At 45.4% G+C, this 22,303-nt stretch overlaps 1 protein-coding gene and 1 long non-coding RNA gene across 2 annotated transcripts in view; both read right to left on the bottom strand.

Moving 5' to 3' along the window:
* SPINT2 (serine peptidase inhibitor, Kunitz type 2) overlaps positions 1-22,303 on the bottom strand; it is a 35,166-nt gene that overhangs the window by 12,299 nt on the left and 564 nt on the right. The gene's annotated exons all lie outside the window — the stretch shown is intronic.
* On the bottom strand, positions 9,239-22,283 carry LOC139436870 (uncharacterized). Its single transcript, XR_011646332.1, has 2 exons — positions 14,129-22,283; positions 9,239-13,733 (listed from the first exon to the last, which is right to left on the bottom strand). It is a non-coding gene; the product is annotated as an uncharacterized lncRNA (long non-coding RNA).

Here is a 22,303-nt window from a genome sequence, read left to right as displayed (position 1 = left end):
AGCTGATGCAGCAAGATGATGCAACAAAAAAGAGACACAGTTTCTCAGTGCCACTGGATAATGCAAGCAGATGCAGAAGAACACAGAGCGAATGGGCACAGTGAGCAGACAAGAGGGGGGAAACAACGGGGTGAAGGGGGGAAAAATAAATACATCTTTAAAAAAAAAAGAAGACTAAATGTAACCATATCCTTACTCTGTGTCAAGACAGACTCTCCTGTGTATGGAAACTCTTTATTGAATAGAGAAAGGTCATATTTTGTCATAATGCTTTCACTAATTAAATTGATCTTATGTAATTATGATGTAAACTTTCACACTCTAGATTTGAGAAAACTGAAGCCATGAAAAATGACTTTTTGTTTGCTTGTTTTAAAGGATCCAGCCTTCCTTCAGGAAACAGGTTAATAGTCTTCACTTCAACTACAATTAGCACCAACGTATTTTCTCTCTTTCGTTGTTCTCCAAAAAGCTTTTGCAAAAAGCCAGAAATACTTCAGTAATTGAGATGGTTTCCATGACTTGTCTACTTCCTTAAAAAAAAGTTTTTTTTTAAATAAAGTACCGTACTTTGGCAGATAGATTAAAATCAAGTGGACCAAACTGTAGAGCATTACTTTCTTCTTGACACACCATTTATTGCCTTCACCAAGCATTACGCCAGGCACGTAATGTGCACTATTTCTAATGTCACAGTAAAACTGTGAATAACCTAGTAACATCCCTACTGGATTAAGGAAGATGCTGAGGGTTGGGGCAGTTAAAGATTAACAAACAACAGAGCTGGAATCGGAACTCAGGTTGGGACCACAGCTCAGAAAGACAGAAAAAGGGAAACGGACTTGGCCCAGTGGTTAGGGCATCCGTCTACCACATGGGAGGTCTGCGGTTCAAACCCCGGGCCTCCTTGACCCATGTGGAGCTGGCCCATGCGCAGTGCTGATGCACGCAATGAGTGCCCTGCCACGCAGGGGTGTCCCCCTCATAGGGGAGCCCCACATGCAAGGAGTGCACCCTGTAAGGAGAGCTACCCAGCACAAAAGAGAGTGCAGCCTGCCCAGGAATGGTGCCACCCACACTTCCCGTGCCACTGATGACAACAGAAGCAGACAAAGAATAGACACTGAGAACAGACAACCGGGGGTGGGGGGGTGGGGGGGTGGAATTAAATAAATAAAATCTTTAAAAAAAAGAAAGAAAGAAAGAAAAAGCCACAATATTAACAGGCAGTAGGAAAAACCACCAAAGTTGCCAAAAAGCCAAAACATTCCTCCAGGCCTATTACTCTAGAGCTCACCAAGGGCAGGCCTGTGCCAGGCCTCTATTTTCAGTCACACTCAATGACAGGGTGCAGACAGCACCATACCAAAGTAGCTGACCAAGGTCAAAGTGAATTTGGTTGGACGAATTTTCAGGAAGTTACTTGGGAAGCAAACACGAAAAATATGTCTCAAGCCCTATTTGTATACCAGGGTAAAATGAAATACATTCTAAATGTTTTAAAAATGCAGAGTAAGAAAAAAGGGGAAAAAGCTGAAGGGAACCAAATTTGGACACTCTCTTCAGAATATGTAAGTAAAAATGGAAAGTTTGCCTTTAGGAAACTTTTGTCTCTTTGGAAACTCATCAAAAATGGTTAAAATCACAGGGAATCAGAAATATGGTATATATGAATTTTGGTGATCTAAGACTCTTCTGAAGCTGACATTATGTTGGGATTCACTTTACGGGAAGTTTCGGATCACAGAGTGGTTCAACAATGGCAGCGGAGGAATACTGATATGGGATGTTATTGACAGGATATATATGGTTGACAGGGAGTTATACAGGGCATATGCCCAGGGTATATGGTAATATCTATATATACTCATAGTGGAAACAATTAAAAACAACAGCTGGGGGGGTACTGGGCTCCTGGCCGGGGGGTCACTGTTGTGGGCCCTGGGAGAGCAGCGGCAATCCTCCAGGTGCAACGGCAAGAACCAGGAAGGAAGGAGGGCCCAACAGTGGGCTCTTGATACTAATGGCTACACTTTTGAGCCTATGCACCTGCAATAAGAACAAGGCCTAGAGTAGCATTGTGCCTGGGGGTTTCCTCCTGACAGCCTTCATGTTACTCAAATGTGGCCACTCTCACAGCCAAACTCAGCGTGTAGATGTGATGCATTCCCCCCAGCGTGGGACACGACACCCGGGGATGAGCCTCCCTGGCACCGAGGGATCACTACCACATACCAGCTGAAGAAGCAACTAGAAAATGACCTTGAATTAAAGATTCAATGCGGAACAGCAGAATATACCTATCTACATATAATAACATGACTTCGGGAAGCGGTTTGACCTAATGTAAGGGGGAAATGGAAAGGAGAAATGAGATTATAAGGCTGTGAGTCTCTAAAAAAGAGTCTGGAGGTTGTCAGAAGGAATACCCCTATGTACAACTGAACAGAGTCTAAGAGACAGATAAGGTAGATACAACCCCAGGTATTGGTTCTTTTGAGGGATAAAGAGACCCACGGGTTCTATGGTCATGGCAGAAGGGGTTCACTGCCATGACAGATGGCCCTTCTTTGGAGCTGGTGTTTCTGCGTGATGGAAATGGACTCAGAGGGGATCTCTTTTCACGAGACTTGCATGCTACTTTATTGGAATTGTAGTTGGTGCTGGGTTTAAGATATATGTAGGGGATTTGAATCTCTGGACTGATAATATGACACCCAGGCCCAGAGCCTCAACAGACTTCAGCTCCTACACTTTGACTTATTGGACTTACTCCACTCAGCTAACATGGAGTTGAAGAAGGTCAACCACCACAACATGGAGCCTAGAGTGTCTACAACTAGAAGCGGGAAGAGTGCATCCAGTACCCATGTGGAATCTAAGCCCTCACTTGACATAGGTGTGCAATGGACACAACCAATCCAATGTCCACAGAGAAAATGTGGAATGGGTGTGGGAACGGTAGCCATGGGGGCTGCTGGGTGTGGGGAACGGGAGGAAGAGATGAGATGTGGAGGCGTTTTCGGAACGTGGAGTTGTCCTGGATAGTGCTTCACGGACAATTACGGGACACTGTAGATCCCCCCAGGGCCCACTGGATGGAACGTGAGAGAGTCTGGGCTATGATGTGGACCATTGACTATGGGGTGCAGTGATGTTCAGAGATGAACTTACCAGGTGCAATGGATGTATCACGATGATGGGAGAGAGTGTTGCTGTGGGGGGAGTGGGGGGCGGTGGGGTTGAATGGGACCTCATATATATTTTTTAATGTAATTAAAAAATAATAATAATAAATAAATATTAAAAAAAAAAAAAAAAAAAGAAATATGAACCTCAGTTACAAAATCCTGGCAGGCATTTTGAACATTAGGCATTGAACATAATTACAAAACAGACTTGTCTTTGTGAATGACGTCGAGGAAAACAGGTTTCTCTGGTTCTGAAGTCACTAGATCTTTAACCAAGACAACCAGCCAATGGCTCCGCTGGCTTCACTCTCTGTGGAGTGAATATAAGGACAGTACAGGAATTTAGAGCTCCCAGGCACAACCAACCTAATGGAATTTTATAGGCTTAAAAGGAGTATCTAATCATTCTTCAAAAGTACACTGCTGTAGCCATCCCTGCTTTGAAGTATCTTACTTTAATGGAATTATTTCAAATATGCTGAAAAGTAAAGCAAATACCATAACACTGGTGATTCCACTTTATCAAAGTATAACATTTTCAAGGACCAATACATTACTGATAGAGCTGAAACCCTTAGTATGCCCCTCGCATAAACGTTACCTACTCTTTCCTCCCAGAAGTAACCATCACCCTGATCTTGGTGTTTTCTTTCTTTATTCATGTTTTTAAACTCATTCCAAATAAGTTCACTTTAAAAACAAGTAAAAAGCACTTTCCTAGGTTTCTAGACCTTGATAAACACACTTTTTACTCCCACAGGTGCTATAACTGAAGAACACAGACTTCTTGCCTCACTACATGCATAAGAAAGCCCTGAAGCCACTCATTAAATGGTCCTTCTCTTCCTCCCTCTCATCTGCTTTCTTTATAGCAGGGGCCTACAAACAGGCCAAAGAGTAAATACAAGCGGTACTTACCTTGAATGACAGTATGGACTATGCAAAGAAATCTTACCATCAATGGGAAAATTATGAATGTTCTACGACCTTTAGAAAATTTTGTCAGAACTTTAAAATCTCTCTGTCAGTTATAAAGGTATAGAGAGGGAAGTGGATTTGGCTCAAATGATAGGGCATCCGCCTACCACATGCGAGGCCCAAGGTTCAAACCCAGGGCCTCCTCACCCGTGTGGTGAGCTGGCCCACGCGCAGTGCTGATGTGCGCAAGGAGTGTGTGCCACTCAGGGGTGTCCCACGCGCAAGGAGTGCGCCCCATAAGGAGAGCCGTCCTGTGCCAAATAAGCACAGCCTTCCCAGGAGAGGCACCGTACACACGGAGAGCTGACCCAGCAAGATGACACAACTAAAAGAGACACGGATTCCCAGTGCTGCTGACAAGAATACAAGCAGACACAGAACACCACAGAGCGAATGGACACAGAGAGCAGACAACTGGAGAGCGGGGGAAGGGAAGAGAAATTAAAAAAAACAAATCTTTAAAAATAAAATAAAATAAAATAGATGTATAGAGAAATGAAAAAAAAAAACTAAAATATTTACTTATGATACCAAAGTTAAGCCTTTAGAAACACTGAGAATGGAAATTTTTTTTTTATGTTAAAAAACAAAGTTATCGGGAAACGGACTTGGCCCAGTGGTTAGGGCGTCCGTCTACCACATGGGAGGTCTGCAGTTCAAACCCCAGGCCTCCTTGACCCGTGTCGAGCTGGCCCATGCGCAGTGCTGATGCACGCAAGGAGTGCCATGCCACACGGGGGTGTCCCCCGCGTAGGGGAACCCCACGCGCAAGGAGTGCACCTGTAAGGAGAGCCGCCCAGCGCGAAAGAAAGTGCAGCCTGCCCACGAATGGCGCCGCCCACACTTCCCGTGCCACTGACGACAACAGAAGCGGACAAAGAAACAAGACACAGCAAACAGACACAGAGAACAGACAACTGGGGAGGGGGGGATTAAATAAATAAATAAATCTTTAAAAAAAAAAAACCAGTTATCAAGAGAGGTTTGAACAGTACTTGTGGTCTTCTTCCCACCATATAACTTATGATATGGAGTGAGTGTCTTCTCTATGGCATACTCCTTTCTAGGTTTGGACCAGCTTCCAACATAAATAAAAACTTTGCTTTTTTAGTGTCACAAAACAGCTCTGAGAGTTGCTTTACTGGGGAGGCTTTTGCCAGTGTCACTTCCTCAGGAACATCATCCTTTTTTATCACAACCACTGTCCTCATTTATGTAGATGAGCTGGTCTTCAACAGCTGATGTCAGCATTCCTGCAGTCGGCTTTCAACTCCATTTATGCTCAACTGGAATTTCACTGCCAGTGTTACCACTTTTTGTTCATTTGCTGCACTTTCATCTTTCTTGGCTGATTCTCTCTTTCAATATCCTTTTTCTTTTTGGTAAAAGGTCACATGGGTTTATCACTGGGAAACAAGGAAGCAACACAACTACAAACCGTGCTGTCTGTGCCCAGTGCCCAATCCCATCAGACCTTGAAAGGAGGGATGTGACAGGTCGCTGACCGTGATGCAGACTTTGAAAGGAGTGATGTGACAGGTCACTGATCATAACGTGTATCTTTTCTTTACATACTGACTTGCGGACTGAAGCAGAAGCTTATACTTAACGCAATTACAACTTAATATACAGTAATAGCTGAAAACCCTGTTTTGGGAGGACTGGTGTTATTTAACAAAACCATGCATGTCAAAAATGTGCAAAGAAAGAACTACATTTGTTTTCAGCTTTGTGTGTCACACAGTCTCTGTTGCAATGACTCTTGCCACTGTAGTGTGAAAGCAGCCACAGACAATACGTAAATGAATGAGCATAAATAGTAATATATAAACGAGTGTGCATAAAAGTTTATTTATGGGCACTAATTTCATATGTCATGAAATATTATTCATTTGTGTTTTTTTAACCATTAAAAAATTGTCAAAACCATATTACTTTGCAAGCCATACCAAAACAGGTCATGAGCTACAGTTTGCCTACCCCTTCTTTAGAGACTGTTTATAAAAACACTGTTCAGGGAAGCGGACTTGGCCCAATGGATAGGGTGTCCGCCTACCACATGGGAGGTCCATGGTTCAAATCCTGGGCCTCCTTGACCTGTGTGGAGCTGGCCCACGTGCTGTGCTGATGCGTGCAAGGAGTGCCCTGCCACACAGGGGTGTCCCCCGCAAAGGGGAGCCCCATGTGCAAGGAGTGCGCTCCGTAAGGAGAGCCGCCCAGCGCGAAAGAAAGTGCAGCCTGCCCAGGAATGGCAGGGCAGGCACGGAGAGCTGATACAAGATGACTCAACAAAAAGAAACACAGGTTCCCAGGTGCCGCTGATAAGGATAGAAGCAGTCACAGAAGAACACACAGCGAATGGACAGAGAGAGCAGACAATGGGGGGGGGGGGAAGGGGAGAGAAATAAATCTTTTAAAAACAAAAAAAACACACCACTGTTCAGATTCTCCTCCCCCAATCCCAGAACTCAGTCTTACCCATGTGGATAAGACTCGATCACATAAGGTCCTGGAGTTCACATTTCTTATAATGACACTGACTGTACATTCCTCAGGTTTATCCTTGGCCAAAAACACTACATACCCTTCCACCACTAAAAACGGCTACTCTTTTCACTAAAGTTTCTTAGAATTACAAGAGTCATGGCCAAAAGGAAATTACTACAATAATCCTCAAGACATTTGAAAGTCAGAGTTTATATAGAAAAGTAGGCTAGTTTACCAGCTACTACTCAGGATCAAAAAGCAAAGAAAGTTCTGAAGAGTCACTTAATTCAAGCGATAGAAAGAAGACGGCAAATATTACCCCTTCCACAAGGGGCTGGCCATTCACAGACCTGTAAGAGCTGGACATGCCATTGAGATAGCTTGCTTGTGCTGATTAAATAGCTTAAGAGACAGCCACTTGATGGAATATTCAAGAGCTGTTAGAAACAGGCAAAGGTGTATGTGCTGGTAAGGAAAAATATCTACAATTAAGAGGGGGAATAGCACAAGAATGGCTTATGTACTATGATTCCATTTTTAAACATTTAATGTAGACACATATATGAATGGGTACCCTTAGAGAAACGGACTAGAGGGGAAAAGGCTTTCATGCAGTTTGTTCTGTTTCTTCTATATCTTTTAGTACAGTTGAGTATTCTATTCATGTGAACATATTATTTTGTTTTAAAGGGTCAACAGTGGATTATGGTCCTTTGTGTTTGCTTACTTTCAGATACCTGAAAACTTTTTATGCACCTGCAGCCTTAGGGTGGGGACTGGCGGCACTAGAAAGACCAACCACGTAATGAGGGGGCGACATCATGTCAGCTCACCTCCCTGACCTCTGGAAAGGGCAGGGGACTGCAGATTGGGTTCAACTAATGGGCACTGATCAATCATGCCCACATACAGAAGAATCCCCTATAAATGCAGGACACTCAAAGCGCCAGCTCTGGAGAGCTTCCATGATAGAGAAGAGACATCTCTATGCTTGGAGGGTAATGCATCTCAACACCATAAGAAGACATGGAGGGAAACGGACTTTGGCCCAGTGGTTAGGGCGTCCGTCTACCATATGGGAGGTCCGCGGTTCAAACCCCGGGCCTCCTTGACCCGTGTGGAGCTGGCCATGCGCAGTGCTGATGCGCGCAAGGAGTGCCGTGCCACGCAAGGGTGTCCCCCGCGTGGGGGAGCCCCACGCGCAACGAGTGCGCCCGTGAGGAAAAGCCGCCCAGAGTGAAAAGAAAGAGCAGCCTGCCCAGGAATGGCGCCACCCACACTTCCCGTGCTGCTGACGACAACAGAAGCGGACAAAGAAACAAGACACAGCAAATAGACACCAAGAACAGATAACCAGGGGAGGGGGGAAATTAAATAAATAAATAAATCTTTAAAAAAAAAAAAAAAAAAGAAGACATGGAAGCCTGCATTTGGGATCCTCACAGACCTCACTACTGCATCTCTTCTTTTAGCTTATTTGTATCCTTTTACTACATGGAAGCTTGCATTTGGGATCCTCACAGACCTCACTCATTGCATCTCTTCTTTTAGCTTATTTGTATCCTTTTACTACAATAGAACTATAATCTCAAATTTGGCACTTCCAGTGAGTTCTGTGAGTTCTTCTATTGAATTATTGAACCTGAGGGCATGGTAGGAATCCCCACATTTGTAGCCAATTTGACAGCAGTGTGGATTGCCCAGGCTCCTGAACTTGCAAATGGTCCATAAAAGGCAATTTCGTAGAGGACTGCCCTGAACCTGTGGGGTCTGGCCTAACTCTGGGTAGAGTAAGAAATGAACTGAATTGAGTTACTGCAGTATTTGCAGTTGGTGTCAGAAGCTCTGTTGTGTAAATGGTGGAAGTTTCTAATACCGTTACAGGATCATATATAAGTAGGATGACTATGTAATTTATTATCCAGACTAAGACACTTTTGAGAGTAAAAGGGAGAGTTGTTATTTATTAGTGACCCTGGGACATAGGGCATAAGTTGGAACTATCCAAGGTAAACTGGGCTGAATGGCCTGTAGAGAAGGCTACCAGGGCATGTGGTCCTTGCTCTCCAGGGGTTTAAATTCAGGTGGAGGGAAGCGCCCTTGGCCCAATGGATAGGGTGTCCACCTACCACATTGGAGGTCTGCAGTTCAAACCCTGGGCCTCCTTGACCCATGTGGAGCTGGCCCATGTGCAGTGCTGATGCGCACAAGGAGTGCTCTGCTATGCAAGGGTGTCCCCTGCATAGGGAGCCCCACGCACAATGAGTGTGTACCGTAAGGAGAGCCACCCAGCGTGAAAGAAAGTGCAGCCTGCCCAAGAATGGCACCGTACACACGGAGAGCTGATACAACAAGATGATGAAACAAAAAGAAACACAGATTCCCGGTGCTGCTGATAAGGATAGAAGCGGTCACAGAAGAGCTCATAGTGAACTGACACAGAGAGCAGACAGCTGGGGGGTGAGTGGAAGAGGGGAGAGAAATAAATAAATAAATAAATCTTTTATAAATAAATAAATAAATATGGGAAGCGGACTTGGCCCAATGGATAGGGCATCTGTCTACCACATGGGAGGTCCACGGTTCAAACCCCGGGCCTCCTTGACCCGTGTGGAGCTGGCCCATGTGCAGTGCTGATAAGCAAGGAGTGCCATGCCATGCAGGGGTGTCCCCCACGTAGAGGAGCCCCACGCGCAAGGAGTGTACCCTGTAAGGAGAGCCGCCCAGTGTGAAAGAAAGTGCAGCCTGCCCAGGAATGGTGCCACACGTACGGAGACCTGACACAGCAAAAGATGCAACAAAAACACAGATTCCCGGTGCCACTGATAAGGATAGAAGCAGTCACAGAAGAACACATAGCAACTGGACACAGACAGCAGACAACTGGGGTGGGGGCGGGGGGAGGGGAGAGAAATAAAAAATAAAATAAAACAATAAAAAATAAATAATAAATTCAGGTGGAGCTACAGGACTCATTTGGGTAGGAAAAAAATTACATATGGCAGAATATTATAATCAAACTCTGAATTCAGGAGTGGGTATAACTCAGTGGTTGAGTGCCTGCTTCCCATGTATGAAGTTCAATCCCCTGGTACCTTCTTAAAAAACAAACAGAAAGGTGGATGTGGCTCAAAAGATAGAGCTTCCACCTACCATATGGGAGGATCTGGGTTCGAACCCTGGGGCCTCCTGGTGAAAAAGAAGAAGAGAAAGCGTGCCCACGCAGCAAGCCAGTGCCCGCGCGAGTGCCTGTGTGGTGTGCGAGTTCCCACGTGGGAAGCCAGTGCCCCACACAAGTGAGTCACGCAGCAGGATGATGACGCATCAAGAGAGAGACAAGGGGAGAGTCAAGGTGAAGCGCAGCAGAAACCAGGAACTGAGGTGGCGCAATTGACAGGGAACCTCTCTCCCCATCAGAGGTCTCCAGGATCAAATCCCAGTGAATCCTGGAAGAGAGAAAATGAGGTGAAGACAACACAGACAGCAAAAACAGCAGGGCAGGAGGAGGGAAAGAGTGGAAAATAAATAAATCTTTAAACAAAACAAAACAAAACAAACAAAAGCCACATCCCTAAACTCAAAGGCTTTGTGAGTCACACAAGGTATAAAGGAAATGACCAAAGGCTTTGGTACAGAGAAGTGACACAATAAAGAAGTTATCTGGCACCAGTGTGCACCTCAGGTCAGAGGGAACTCATGGCCCAGGGCTCCCAGAATCCCGGGCTGCCTCTTCCCAGCTGTGTCACCACAGGGCAGATTTCCTAACTGCCCCATGCTTATTTCCTCTTTCATAACATGGGGACAATAAAACATGTAATAAAAATGTATAAAGCCCCTATTCTTTGATTCAGCAAGCCCCATATTCTGATTTAGGCTGGCTAATTAAAAAAAAAAATCAAGGGGATTCTAGGAGCTTAGATATCTAAAGTGAAGAATCTTGGGAGGCTTAAGAGATAAGGTAAAGCACTACCTATGGCACTGTCATATGCCTTTAGGTTAGGGTGAAAGGCTAGGAAAAAAAATTTTTTGGGGGGGAGGCTGGGAAAATTAACACCAAAACTATACTGAGGGAAGAGGATGCAGCTCAAGTGATAGGGCTTCTGCCTACCATATGGGAGAAACTGTGTTCGATCTCTGGGGCCTCCTGGTGAAAAAGAAGAGAAAGTATGCCTGCACAGTGAGCCAGTGTCCATGTGGTGAGCCGGTGCCTACGTTGCAAGCCAGTGACGGTGCAGCAAGAGTGCCCGCATGGCAAAGAGTGCCTGTACAGTGAGCCACTGCCCCACGCAAGAGTCATGCAGTAAGATGATGACGCAACAAAAGAGAGTCGAAGGGGAGAGTCCAGGTGAAGCGCAGAAGAGACCAGGAACTGAGATGGTGCAATTGACAGGGAACCTCTACCCACATAAGAGGTCCCCAGGATCGAATCCTAGAATTGAAAAAATGAGAAGAGAAGACCAAAAAGAGAAACAGATAAAGAAGATCACACAGTGAATGGACACAGACAGCAAAAACAGTAGGGTGGGGGGAGTGCCAGGGGAAAGGGGGAAATATATAGATAATTAAATCTTTTTTTAAAAAGCTATATTGAGGACATTATAAATACACCTCAACCCAAGTTGAAGTGAAGCCCTCCCCTGTGTCTGATTTATACCTGTTCTAGATCTAGTTAGTATAGAACTGTGATTTTAGCAAGTTTGTTAGCAATAAGCCCCTGTCTGTGACCCACAAACAATGTTTCCTGCTGTGGAATGCACCATTAGTCATGAGACTATATTGACAACTGCTTGCCTGGAAAACTGATTTAACTCACTATAACTTGAATTCACTAGTAAGAAAACACAGAGACTCAGTCTGCTTTCTCTCTACTGGTCCAATCAAGATACATTTTGGGTGCCCACACAGACTCATTTCTTAAAAGCAATTCAAATGGTGAAGTTTTTTGTTGACACTATCAACATCATAAAGATGTGAAGAGTGAAGGAGTTTTTACTCCATTAGAAATGTTTAGAACAATATTTGACATACAGCATGGAATAAATAGTAGCTGTATTTTTATGAAGACATGGATTAAGCTACCAGTGGGAATGGAGATAAAGAAGGCATACTTGGGAAGAGGACTTGGCCCAGTGGACAGGGCGTCCGTCTACCACAAGGGAGGTCTGCGGTTCAAACCCCGGGCCTCCTTGACCTGTGTGGAGCTGGCCCATACGCAGTGCTGATGCGCGCAAGGAGTGCCCTGCCAGGCAGGGGTGTCCCCCGCATAGGGGAGCCCCACTTGCAAGGAGTGCGCCCCGTAAGAGAGCCGCCCAGCACAAGTGCAGCCTGCCCAGGAATGGCACCGCACACACGGAGAGCTGACACAAGATGACACAACAAAAAGAAACACAGATTCCCGTGCCACTGACAACAACAGAAGCGGACAAAGAACACGCAGCAAATGGACACAGAAAACAGACAACTGGGGCGGGGGGAAGGGGAGAGAAATAAAAAAAAAAAGAAGGCATACTTCATCAAGGAATTCCAAGAGAACATGGTAAATGACAGGATATAGGGGATAGGGCAAAATGAGAAATAACCTCAAGTCAAACAAGTCATCAAAACAAATCAACCATCACTCCCTCCCCTTTGTTTTTTTTTTCCTCTTCCAGGAATTGTAAATCATTCAATTGTCACCCACCAAGGCACTTCTACTTAGAAAAGAATCAAGAATCAGAAAATTTGCCAGTTTTTCAAGTCTAAATGTTTTAACCCAGTTTCACACTGAGGACAAAACACTCTAAAGGAACAAATAACAACAACCCTCATTTTTGGATTTCTTCTGGAAGCCAGGAGAAGCCCCATTCTCCAGGGGCCTTATCTTTGGGCCTTCCTGGGGGATTGATGGGTGGGATAACCAATCAAAACAGCAAACAACTGGGACTCCTCCCCTAATATTAGCAAAGGGACAGAATAATTAATGGTTTAAAAAAAGCGAGTGCAAAATCCAAGTGACACCTGTTCTTGCTCTTCTCCCCCTTCCTGCAACAGCATGCAAGTAAAGCTAGGAATTTTGTAATCTGTAATGCAAATGTGACTCAGGCAACTGGGCTCCCACCTATCACATGGGAGGTCACTGGTTCAAATCTCAGTGTCTCCTAGAGAAGACAGTGAGCTGGCATGACAGGCAGGCGTGACAAGCTGACACAATAAGAGACACAAGAAGAAAAAACATAGTAAGAGTCACATCAGGGCAAGGAGCAGAGGTTCCTGGTACCTCCTAAAGACAGTGTGTACTGATGTAACAGGCAGGCGCGGCAAGCTAACGCAACAGGAGACATGGGGAGGAAGAACATAACAAGAGGTACAACAGAGAAGCGGACTTGGCCCAGTGGCTAGGGCGTCTGTCTACCACATGGGAGGTCTGTGGTTCAAACCCCGGGCCTCCTTGACCCGTGTGGAGCTGGCCTATGTGCAGTGCTGATGTGCGCAAGGAGTGCCATGCCACGCAGGGGTGTCCCCACGTAGGGGAGCCCCACGCGCAAGGAGTGCGCCCCATAAGGAGAGCCGCCCAGCACAAAAGAAAGTGCAGCCTGCCCAGGAATGGCACCACACACACGGAGAGCTGACACAACAAGATGACACAACAAAAAGAAACAAGATTCCTGTGCCACTGACAACAACAGAAGCAGACAAAGAAGAACACGCAGCAAATAGACACAGAGAACAGACAACTGGGGAAGGGGAGAGAAATAAATAAAATAAATGAATCTTAAAAAAAAAAAAAGGCACAACAAAGCAGGGAGTAGAGGTGACTCAATCAACTGAGCACCTCTCTCTCATGTGGAAGGTGCCAGGTTCGGTTCCTGGTACCTCCTAAAGAGGAGACAAACAGACACAGAGAGCAGACAGCAAGTGCAAAACAATGGGGAGGGGGGAATAAAAATAAATCTTAAGAAAAACCACACACACACTTCATTTAGACCCCTTAATAGTTGCCTGGAGCCAGTGTAGCTAAAGTGACTGAGTGCTGGCATGCCAAATACAAGGTCCTGGGTCCAATTCCTAGCAGCCCTGGTACCTAAAAAAAGAGGTTGCCTACTTTTATTTTTATTTATTTATTTATTTTTTAAAGATTTATTTATTTATTTAATTCCCCCCCCTCCCCTGGTTGTCTGTTCTTGGTGTCTATTTGCTGCGTCTTGTTTCTTTGTCCGCTTCTGTTGTCGTCAGCGGCACGGGAAGTGTGGGCGGCGCCATTCCTGGGCAGGCTGCTCTTTCTTTTCACGCTGGGCGGCTTTCCTCACGGGCGCACTCCTTGCGCGTGGGGCTCCCCACGCGGGGGACACCCCTGTGTAGCAGGGCACTCCTTGCGCGCATCAGCACTGCGCATGGCCAGCTCCACACGGGTCAAGGAGGCCCGGGGTTTGAACCGCGGACCTCCCATGTGGTAGACGGACGCCCTAACCACTGGGCCAAAGTCCGTTTCCCGCCTAATTTTATTTTATTTTTGATTTTTTTCTTTGTTTTGTTTCTTTTTTTTATTCTTTTATTATTATCTCATCCTGCTTTACTTTCTTTTTTTTTCAAACCCTTGTGTTGAGGGCTGACTTTCAATAGATGACAGCAAGGGAGTTGCTCTGCTATGTGCCAAACCCCGACCCAGAAGTGGTCATCTACGAGTGGTTGAGCACCAGGCTCCCCACGAGTGTGGCCCGTGACAGGTGATGTGGCAGCCCCCTTTCTGGCCACCTGCCAGTTTTCCAGGATGAGGGGCTTTCCACACTGGACCTGGTCCCAAACCGCAACAGGGGGCACTGCAGCAGGGGGCAGCAGGGGACCAGCTACCTGAGGCCATCCCAGGCCAACTAGGCTCCTCAGCACTGCCTATTGTTCCTCCTGGGCGGGATTGTGATTTAGAGGCGTTCAGTCAAAATTCCACCTACGGTAGCTTTGCCCCACTGGCTCCTCAGCCAAGCACGAATACCTTTTTTTTTTTTAGTAGCAGAAGATGTAGGTTTTCAGAAAAACTATGCAGAAAATACAGTTCCCATGTTACCATCCCCCATTATTTATATCTTGCATTATCAGTGTGGTAACTTTGTTACAATTGATGAAACAATATTATTATAATTGTACTACTAACTACCGTCCACAGTTTACATTAGGGTTCCTTGTTTGCACAGCACAGTCTTATTTTGTTTACCATTCATTACCAAACTTTTCCATCAATCCAAATAGGACAATTTAAGCATTAACTCCCCCTTCCTGTTTTTCACCCGTGCAACAGGTTCCAACTCCTGAAGCTACAGGATTCCTTAAATTCAACCAAAGTGAGACAAAGGCTAACTATCACAGAGCTCAAAGTCCTGCAACAAGAATAGAGAACAGAAACGTGAAGGGAAGATAGGAAAAAAAACAACTCTGCTTTGGTTACCCCTTTGGACTCAAAGTATATTTTCCCCAAGGAATGAGAATCTAAAAGTCTTATGTGAGTGGGGAGGTACTGAATACCAGGGAGATACTAAAGACTTTTTCAATTCTACCACTCCAAACTCCTAAATTGATATTTAAGCCACCAGCTACCCCTCTCTGGAAGTTGTCACTATTAGGACAAGTAATGTGGAAACTTTAAAATAACTCGTAGGTATTTATGAGAAAAGAACATTTACGATGACAAATCCAACATAAATTGTAAGACTCATAAAATCTTGGAATTTTAGACATAAACTATTCTACACTGATGTTTACATTTCATGGACTATCAACATAATGCCCAAGCCACTGCTCTGACCTGCTGGTACTTCATTCTCCTCATTAAAACAGGACTATAAATTCTACCCTGACCTAGAATCTCAACATCCCATCCTGAATAATTAGTAAGAAAGAAGCAGTTTCAAAGTCTCTCATGGAACTGTCTGCTGTTAATTCACAATCAAGTCTTCTTAATCTTTTTGGAATCATGGCCCATTTTCAGAAACTAATGAAAGCTAATGAACAGTCTCCATAGGAGAGTGTTTTCTCAAGAGTTTTTTTTTGTTTTGTTTTTACATAATCTCCCCCTAGGAAGCCTTTTAGACATTGTTTTCCTAATCACCCCCCATGAAATTTTTTAATATTATTTTTATTTTCTTTGATTAATGCTCTTTATCACCTTTTTAAAAAGATTTATTTTCTTTATTTCTCCCCACCCCCTTGTTGTTTGCACTTGCTATGTCTTTTTACCTTCTTTGTTTCTTTAGGAGGCACCGGGAACTGAACCCAGGACCTCTGGTGTAGGAGGGAGGCACCTAATCTCTTGAGCCACTTTCATCCCCTGCTTTTGCTCCTGTGTCTCTTGTTGTGCCACCTTGTTGCATCAGTTTGCCACGCCTGCCTGTTGAGTCAGCTCGCTATCTTGCTCGTCTTCTTTAGGAGGCACCAAGAACCTCTGCTCCCTGCTTTGTGGTGTCTCTCATTATGTTTTTCTTCTGTCTCTTACTGCATCATCTTGTGTCAGTTTGCTGCGCCTGACCATCACACGAGCTCAATGTCTACTTTAGGAGGTACCAGGAACCAGACCTCCTGTGTGGTAGGCAGGAGCCCAACTGCTTGAGTCACATCTGCTCCCCACCCTGAAATTTTAATACCACAGATACATTCTATTTATTTGTTTAGGTACCATGGTCCTTTGAAAGATCACAAACTATTATAAAATCTAATATATTTTCACACACCACCCCCTACCAAAGAATGAGTTATTGAGCCCATTGGGAAATGGGCAACACTCAAGTGGCAGGTCTTCAGATGTACACCACAAAATAATGCAGGTGAATTTAGGGGCTTCAGATGAAGGGAGAGACCCAGGTAAGAATCACAGCAACATCTCCCAGAAATTAAAAATGTACGTCAAATAAACTTCAGAGTAACCAAACTTCAAAGTTCCTGAGCCTCAGTATCCATGTTTCAGCATTCCTTCACAGATCTTGTCAGAGACACACATGCAGTGACATTTCTGACCCGGCTCATAGAATGACATCCTTAATCCATACTACACAGCTCCTGGGGTCATGTGACCAGTGGGCCACAGCCTCCAGCTCATGAAGTCATTTCCCTGTGACTCCTGTGGGGCTCTCTCCCTCCTCATGTGAACCACAGGCTACCTCGTGTGGCCTGGGGCCTCCCCATCAACCTCAGGACATCCCAGCAGAGGCGCTGCCTGGCCAAACCTGAGTGCTGATTGGAGGTGGGTAAAACGAGAAGCGGTGGGGAGCGGAGGTGTGGTGGGAAAAGGAGTTCGCTTTCTCCATCACAAGCTGAGCTGAGTTCCCAAATGCTGACAGGGACAAAGAAACGTCTGGGTGGAAAGAGACCACTCTCCCTCAGTAAACCTAAAAGCAAGGACCTCAACGTTCTTTAGGGACTGAGACCAGTGAACCTCACAGTCCATGTTTTCAGTACCAAGCACACCAACACTTGCCTGCTTTTTCTTCATGGCATTCATCACCAGACATATATCTATCAGTCATCTGGTTTTTGCACTTCTTCCCCTCACCACGTAACTGCCATGGATGAGGCTGTTTTGTTCAGCACTCTACTTCCAGGGCCTAAGACGGGGAGTCACACTTCACAGGTGCTCAATAAGTATGTGCTGAATAAATCAATGAAGACATGTTTCAAACCGTCTTGTAACCGAACTGCCTCGCCTTCAAGTATAAGCACCTCTTCTGTAAAGCTAAGAATAATATAAGGTGCTACTTTGGAGAAGTCCTACCTGGTCACCAGCATCAGCTGCACTTTACGTCTTAACTACGACCTTACTGATCTTATCTTTGACCACCATATTCACATCCATCCATGAAGATGAGGAAGAAGGGAGGGAAGGTGGTAACTAATAACATGCTTGGTGGATATTGGGGGAAAAGTTCGCCCTTTTAGTCAAGGTTCTGGGGAAATTGTAATTGACCCAAGAGGTTAATGGAAAGATGACCCCTTGAAAGTCAGGTTGAGGCTCTTAAGTGAATGCTGCTGCACTTGTCTCCAGTAGACATTCCCAAGAACAATCAACAAAGGACCAGAAGCCAAGTAACCACTAATGAAAGTCCTGATGCCCAAGGCTGGGCATAAAATTACTGGCAGCAGGACCCTGGTTTTTACCCAGGCCAGCACGAACTACACTTACCTAACCACCCCAAAGGAATTCTAGATGTTCTTGGTTTTTGTGGGGTTTTTTAAAGCAATTTTATTGAGACATATTCATATACCAGACAATCCATCCAAAATGTATATTCAGCAGGTTTTGGTATAATCACAGAGTTGTGCATTCATTACGACAATCAAGAGTAGAGCATTTTCATTACTCCAAAAAGAAACACACACCCCAGCCCCTTAGTAGTAACAGCTCAATCCCTCTACCCATCCCGTCGTCATACATACCTGCTAATCTAATTCCATCCCTACAGGTTCTGTTCTGAAGAAAAAACACATTGCTGACCTTATATTGATAAAAATGATATATTTCAGGGCCTTCCAACTATCAGGACTTATCATCTGGGGAAAGATAAAAAACATGCATATTTGTGGCCACCTGATAAGGGGTTTCCCTCCAACATTAATAACACATACACTCACTGCACTGTATAATTTATAAAGAGCAGTTATGTGTTATCTACCTTCCCTGACTGAATGAACCATATTCTTAAAGTGGGATCATAACTCAAATGTCTCCGGATACAGACAGAAGGCAGGTCACTGAGAGGAGGCAGGCCAAGCAAATAAAAGAGAGTGGGGGGACTGGGATCAAATGCAGAGTGCACATCCTGTCCAAAGGGACACCGGGTTCCAGACCATTGTTGCCATATAGGGACACAGGCCTGGCTCTGCCAGACCTTCAGGTGTTCGGGTGAAGCCCCAAATCCTAGTTTTTATGTAAAAATTCCCAATTCTGGAAACTAAGTCAAATAAAGCCTATTATAGGGCTCCTGGGGGGCAATGGCTTACAATCTCTGAATACTTTCCATCAGCAGACTGGGAAACACCCAGAGCAAGATCATCTTTCCCCGTCTGCAGGTTTGGAGTTAGAACACTCCTTGCCAAGCCCCCAGGTGTTGGGTCCAACGACCACGTTTCCTCCTACCTGCTCAGTCTCACCAACATTGTCCACCTACCTTGAGACCACCTGGGCTAATTTCACCATGACCCTCATCACTTGCTTATGTCAGTCAACATAAGAAGGCCCAGACTCCTGAGTTGTCCTCATCCCCACATATCTCTCTGTACAACCTGGTTTGTCCCCATCTTCTTTCTCCCAACTCCTGGGGCATCTTCTTCAGCAACATCTTATTTCCTCACTCTCTACTCTAGTATCTCTCCACCCTCTTGCTCTAACCTGAACCCGGCTCTCCCCTCAGGACTTGCCTTCTCCTGTAGCCCTTCCAAAGCCCTCCTTGCTCCTCGGTGCTGCTTCTAGACCATTCTCCCTCCACCTTCCCTGAACCCCCAGCTGTGGCTCTCCTGTCGTCAGCGCATACCCTTCACTGCGCGGCCTCCTGATGCCATCACTGCTTCCTGCCTTTCAGTATCCAGGTGAATGATCCTTCACCCTTCCCCACCTCAGGACTCCAGGGCCTCCTCTCCTCAGTGACCCTGTCCTCCTGAGCCCTCCCTCTCACTGTCACATGGACTTGCTCCATAACCGCAGTCTCCTGAGAATCTCCACTTCATGTGTCTCACTCTCCACCCACTGCCCACTCTTTCTAGGTCATTCCCTCCAGAACCCTCCACTCCAACAGTCTGTTGGGCCCCACCACCTTTCCACTACCCCTTGCCCCCCTCATGTCCTCACAGATTAAATTCCACGACCAACCATCATAACCACTGGCTTACCTACACTCTCTACTCATTTCCCCCTCTCCACCACAACCAACTGGCAGCATCTGTGCGGCTGCATGTGGCCGGAGAAACATCGTGCTCTTACTGGAGGACCATGCGTCCTGAGAAAACAGACACAATCAGAAGAGGGAAAAAATATTCAAAACTGTCTCCTGCCTCAGATTAAGCTGTTCAAAGCTCTCAAACAAACAGAACTTCAATAAATGAGGCTTTAGTTCACCCAGGCCCATAAGAAAATGTCAGAAGGGTCAGTAGGTCCAGCCAGCTGCAGCGGAGTCAGTGAGGCCGTCAGGAGCAGAGGCGGCCTCTTGGCCTCTGCAGTCAGACCTGGCTTTGCCAATTCCTACTGCTGTGGACCTCAGGCAAGCCCAGTAACTTTACCATCACATTAGGTTGTTTCAAGAATTAAACAACACGTAAGAGCTCAAGAGTAAGTGACAAGTATTAGCCTAAAATCCAATTTTGATTAAGTGACAGGTCAGGTAACTGGAAAGTACATCCCTAACAATACTTCCTCTGAAAAAGTCCAGAAGGGCTTACAAATTCTAGTTTAGATTAGATTGAGTTCCTGATTCCTGCTTGGGTCTTTCCCCACTGGCCTTTCCAATGGCTCATTTATTTTCCCTTCCAGCCGCAGGCAAAGGGAAATGAACCAGTCTCCCAAAGTTACCACAGCTGATGACACATTCAGCTTTCTCAGTTCTCACAATATGCAGGCCTCAAGTCCCAGGCCATATGGTTCCTGTCTACTTTTCCCACCTCCTTCCCATCCTCCTGCAAGCCTCCCCTCCCTCCCTCCTGCTCCAGCCACACTGCTTTTTCCTGCGTGAGGCCTTTGTGCTCCATGACCCTCCAACTGGACACCCATCCCCAGGTCGTTGTGTGGCTGCTGCCTCCTCAATTCTTCATGTTAGAGCTCAGATGTCACCTTCCTCAGAGCCACCTTCCCTGAACACTTAGAGTAGCCTCTGATCAATTTCTGTGTCACTCTGCACAGATACTTCACCCTACTCATTTTCACTCCTTAGTACTTTATTACTGTGATAAGTGCCCTTTATTTAGAGGTTTACTCACCACCTCTCCCACTAGAATATAAGCTCTGTGAGTGCAGGGACCTGATGCACAACTGTATCACCAGTGCCTGCACGGTCCCTGACATCACAGGGGCTCCAAAAATTGTGCTGAATAAACCATTTCTATCACAAGCGCTCTTTACAAAACCCACTTGTGCTGTCTGAAGCAGTTAGGGTTATAAAACACTTGTTCAAAAAGTCCTTTCAGATATGAGCATGGTTAATAGTGCCTATATAAGACTGTTTTTCCGAGATTCAGAACAAATGTATGCTAAAGTTATAAGATGTTAATATAAGGGTGATATTTGGGCAAAAAACAGCAAACTATGTACAATAGTGTAGAGTAATATATTAGTAACCTTCCATCAATGGTAAAAGTGAAAGAAACTAGACAAAAAGTACTACATATTGTTAGACTACATGTATAAAAAATGTAATACAAATAAAAGTTACAGAGACAGAAACAGGTTAGGAGTTATACATAGCAGAGGAAGGAGAGATTGAGAGGTGACTATTAAGGGTTAGGTGTTTGTTTTTGCTTTTTTTCCTTTTTTTCTTTTTTTTGAGGAGTAATGAAAATGCTCTAATAGTGACTGAAGTGATTAATGAAAAAGCTCTAATAGTGACTGAAGTGATGAATGCACAACTCTGATATTATACCAAATGCCACTGACTGTACACTTTAGATGGATTGTATGGTTTATGAATACACTTCAATAAATTTGGTTAAAAAAAAAAAAAGACCTTTCAGGTCAAACTTTAGAGCAAGAGTTCTTAATGAGGGGTCCACAGGGGGCACCCCCAAGAGGTCTGTGGAAAGATTTCAGGGGGTTGTGAGCTTGAACCGAAAAAAAAAATCAACTTATTATTTTCTCTGACTTCTAACTGAAATCTAGTACTTTGTTCACTTATGAACGTATGCAATAAACTACGGAAGTATTCATTTCATATCACATTACAGTTGTTGCATATCTCAAAAAATCGCTTATGCTCATCCATACGTCAAAATTACGGTAGTTGTTAGATCCCGTGCTAGTTGAGTGTCATAAAACGATCTGCCACTACATTCTGAGGGGCCCGTCGTTTTCACCTGACTGGCAATGAGGTCCATGGAACAAAAAAAGTTAAGAACCTCTGCTTTAGAGTGTAGAGGTTTTAATTAGACCTTATCCACCACCAAGTTCATTTCTAAGGTCCAATTCAGTAAACCAAACCCCAGCTGCAGGAAACCAGCACTCTTCTTACTCAAGGCGACCCCACCCTGAACCCTGGCAAAAGCCCTTTCCCCTCCCATGTTTGCTGCTTTCCTCCCCTTCCGCCCGCCGTCGTGGAGAAACGCCTTTCTTCTCGGGCATCTGCTCTACTACGACTGAACTAGAAAGGTTGCTCGGAGGGTGGTGGTCGTACCACCCCAAGAGGCGCAACGAGGGTGGGCTTCCCTCCTGAGGCTAAAACTGCCACCAGGTCTCTCTCGGGCCAGCCTTCCCTGGGCCCTGCTCGGCCACGGAATTTTCCGTGCCAGGAGGAGGCTGGTCTTCCTTGGGGCTCCTCGCCCACTTCCTGGCACAGTGAAGGCTTGCGACACTCCTCGCCAAACTCCTGGTCTCCTTCTCTACCGCAAAGGGCGCTTTTCCAACTCTTGCTCCTCTCAAAGGCGCCAAACCTCTTCGCAAGGCACAGTCACCCGCCCCCTGACCTTCGCCAAGTCCCCCCGCCGCCCAGCGC

The sequence above is a fragment of the Dasypus novemcinctus genome, chromosome 18 (assembly GCF_030445035.2).
Source record: "Dasypus novemcinctus isolate mDasNov1 chromosome 18, mDasNov1.1.hap2, whole genome shotgun sequence".
NCBI classification, from domain to species: Eukaryota; Metazoa; Chordata; class Mammalia; order Cingulata; family Dasypodidae; genus Dasypus; species Dasypus novemcinctus.
This window is presented reverse-complemented; position numbering and strand designations above follow the sequence as displayed.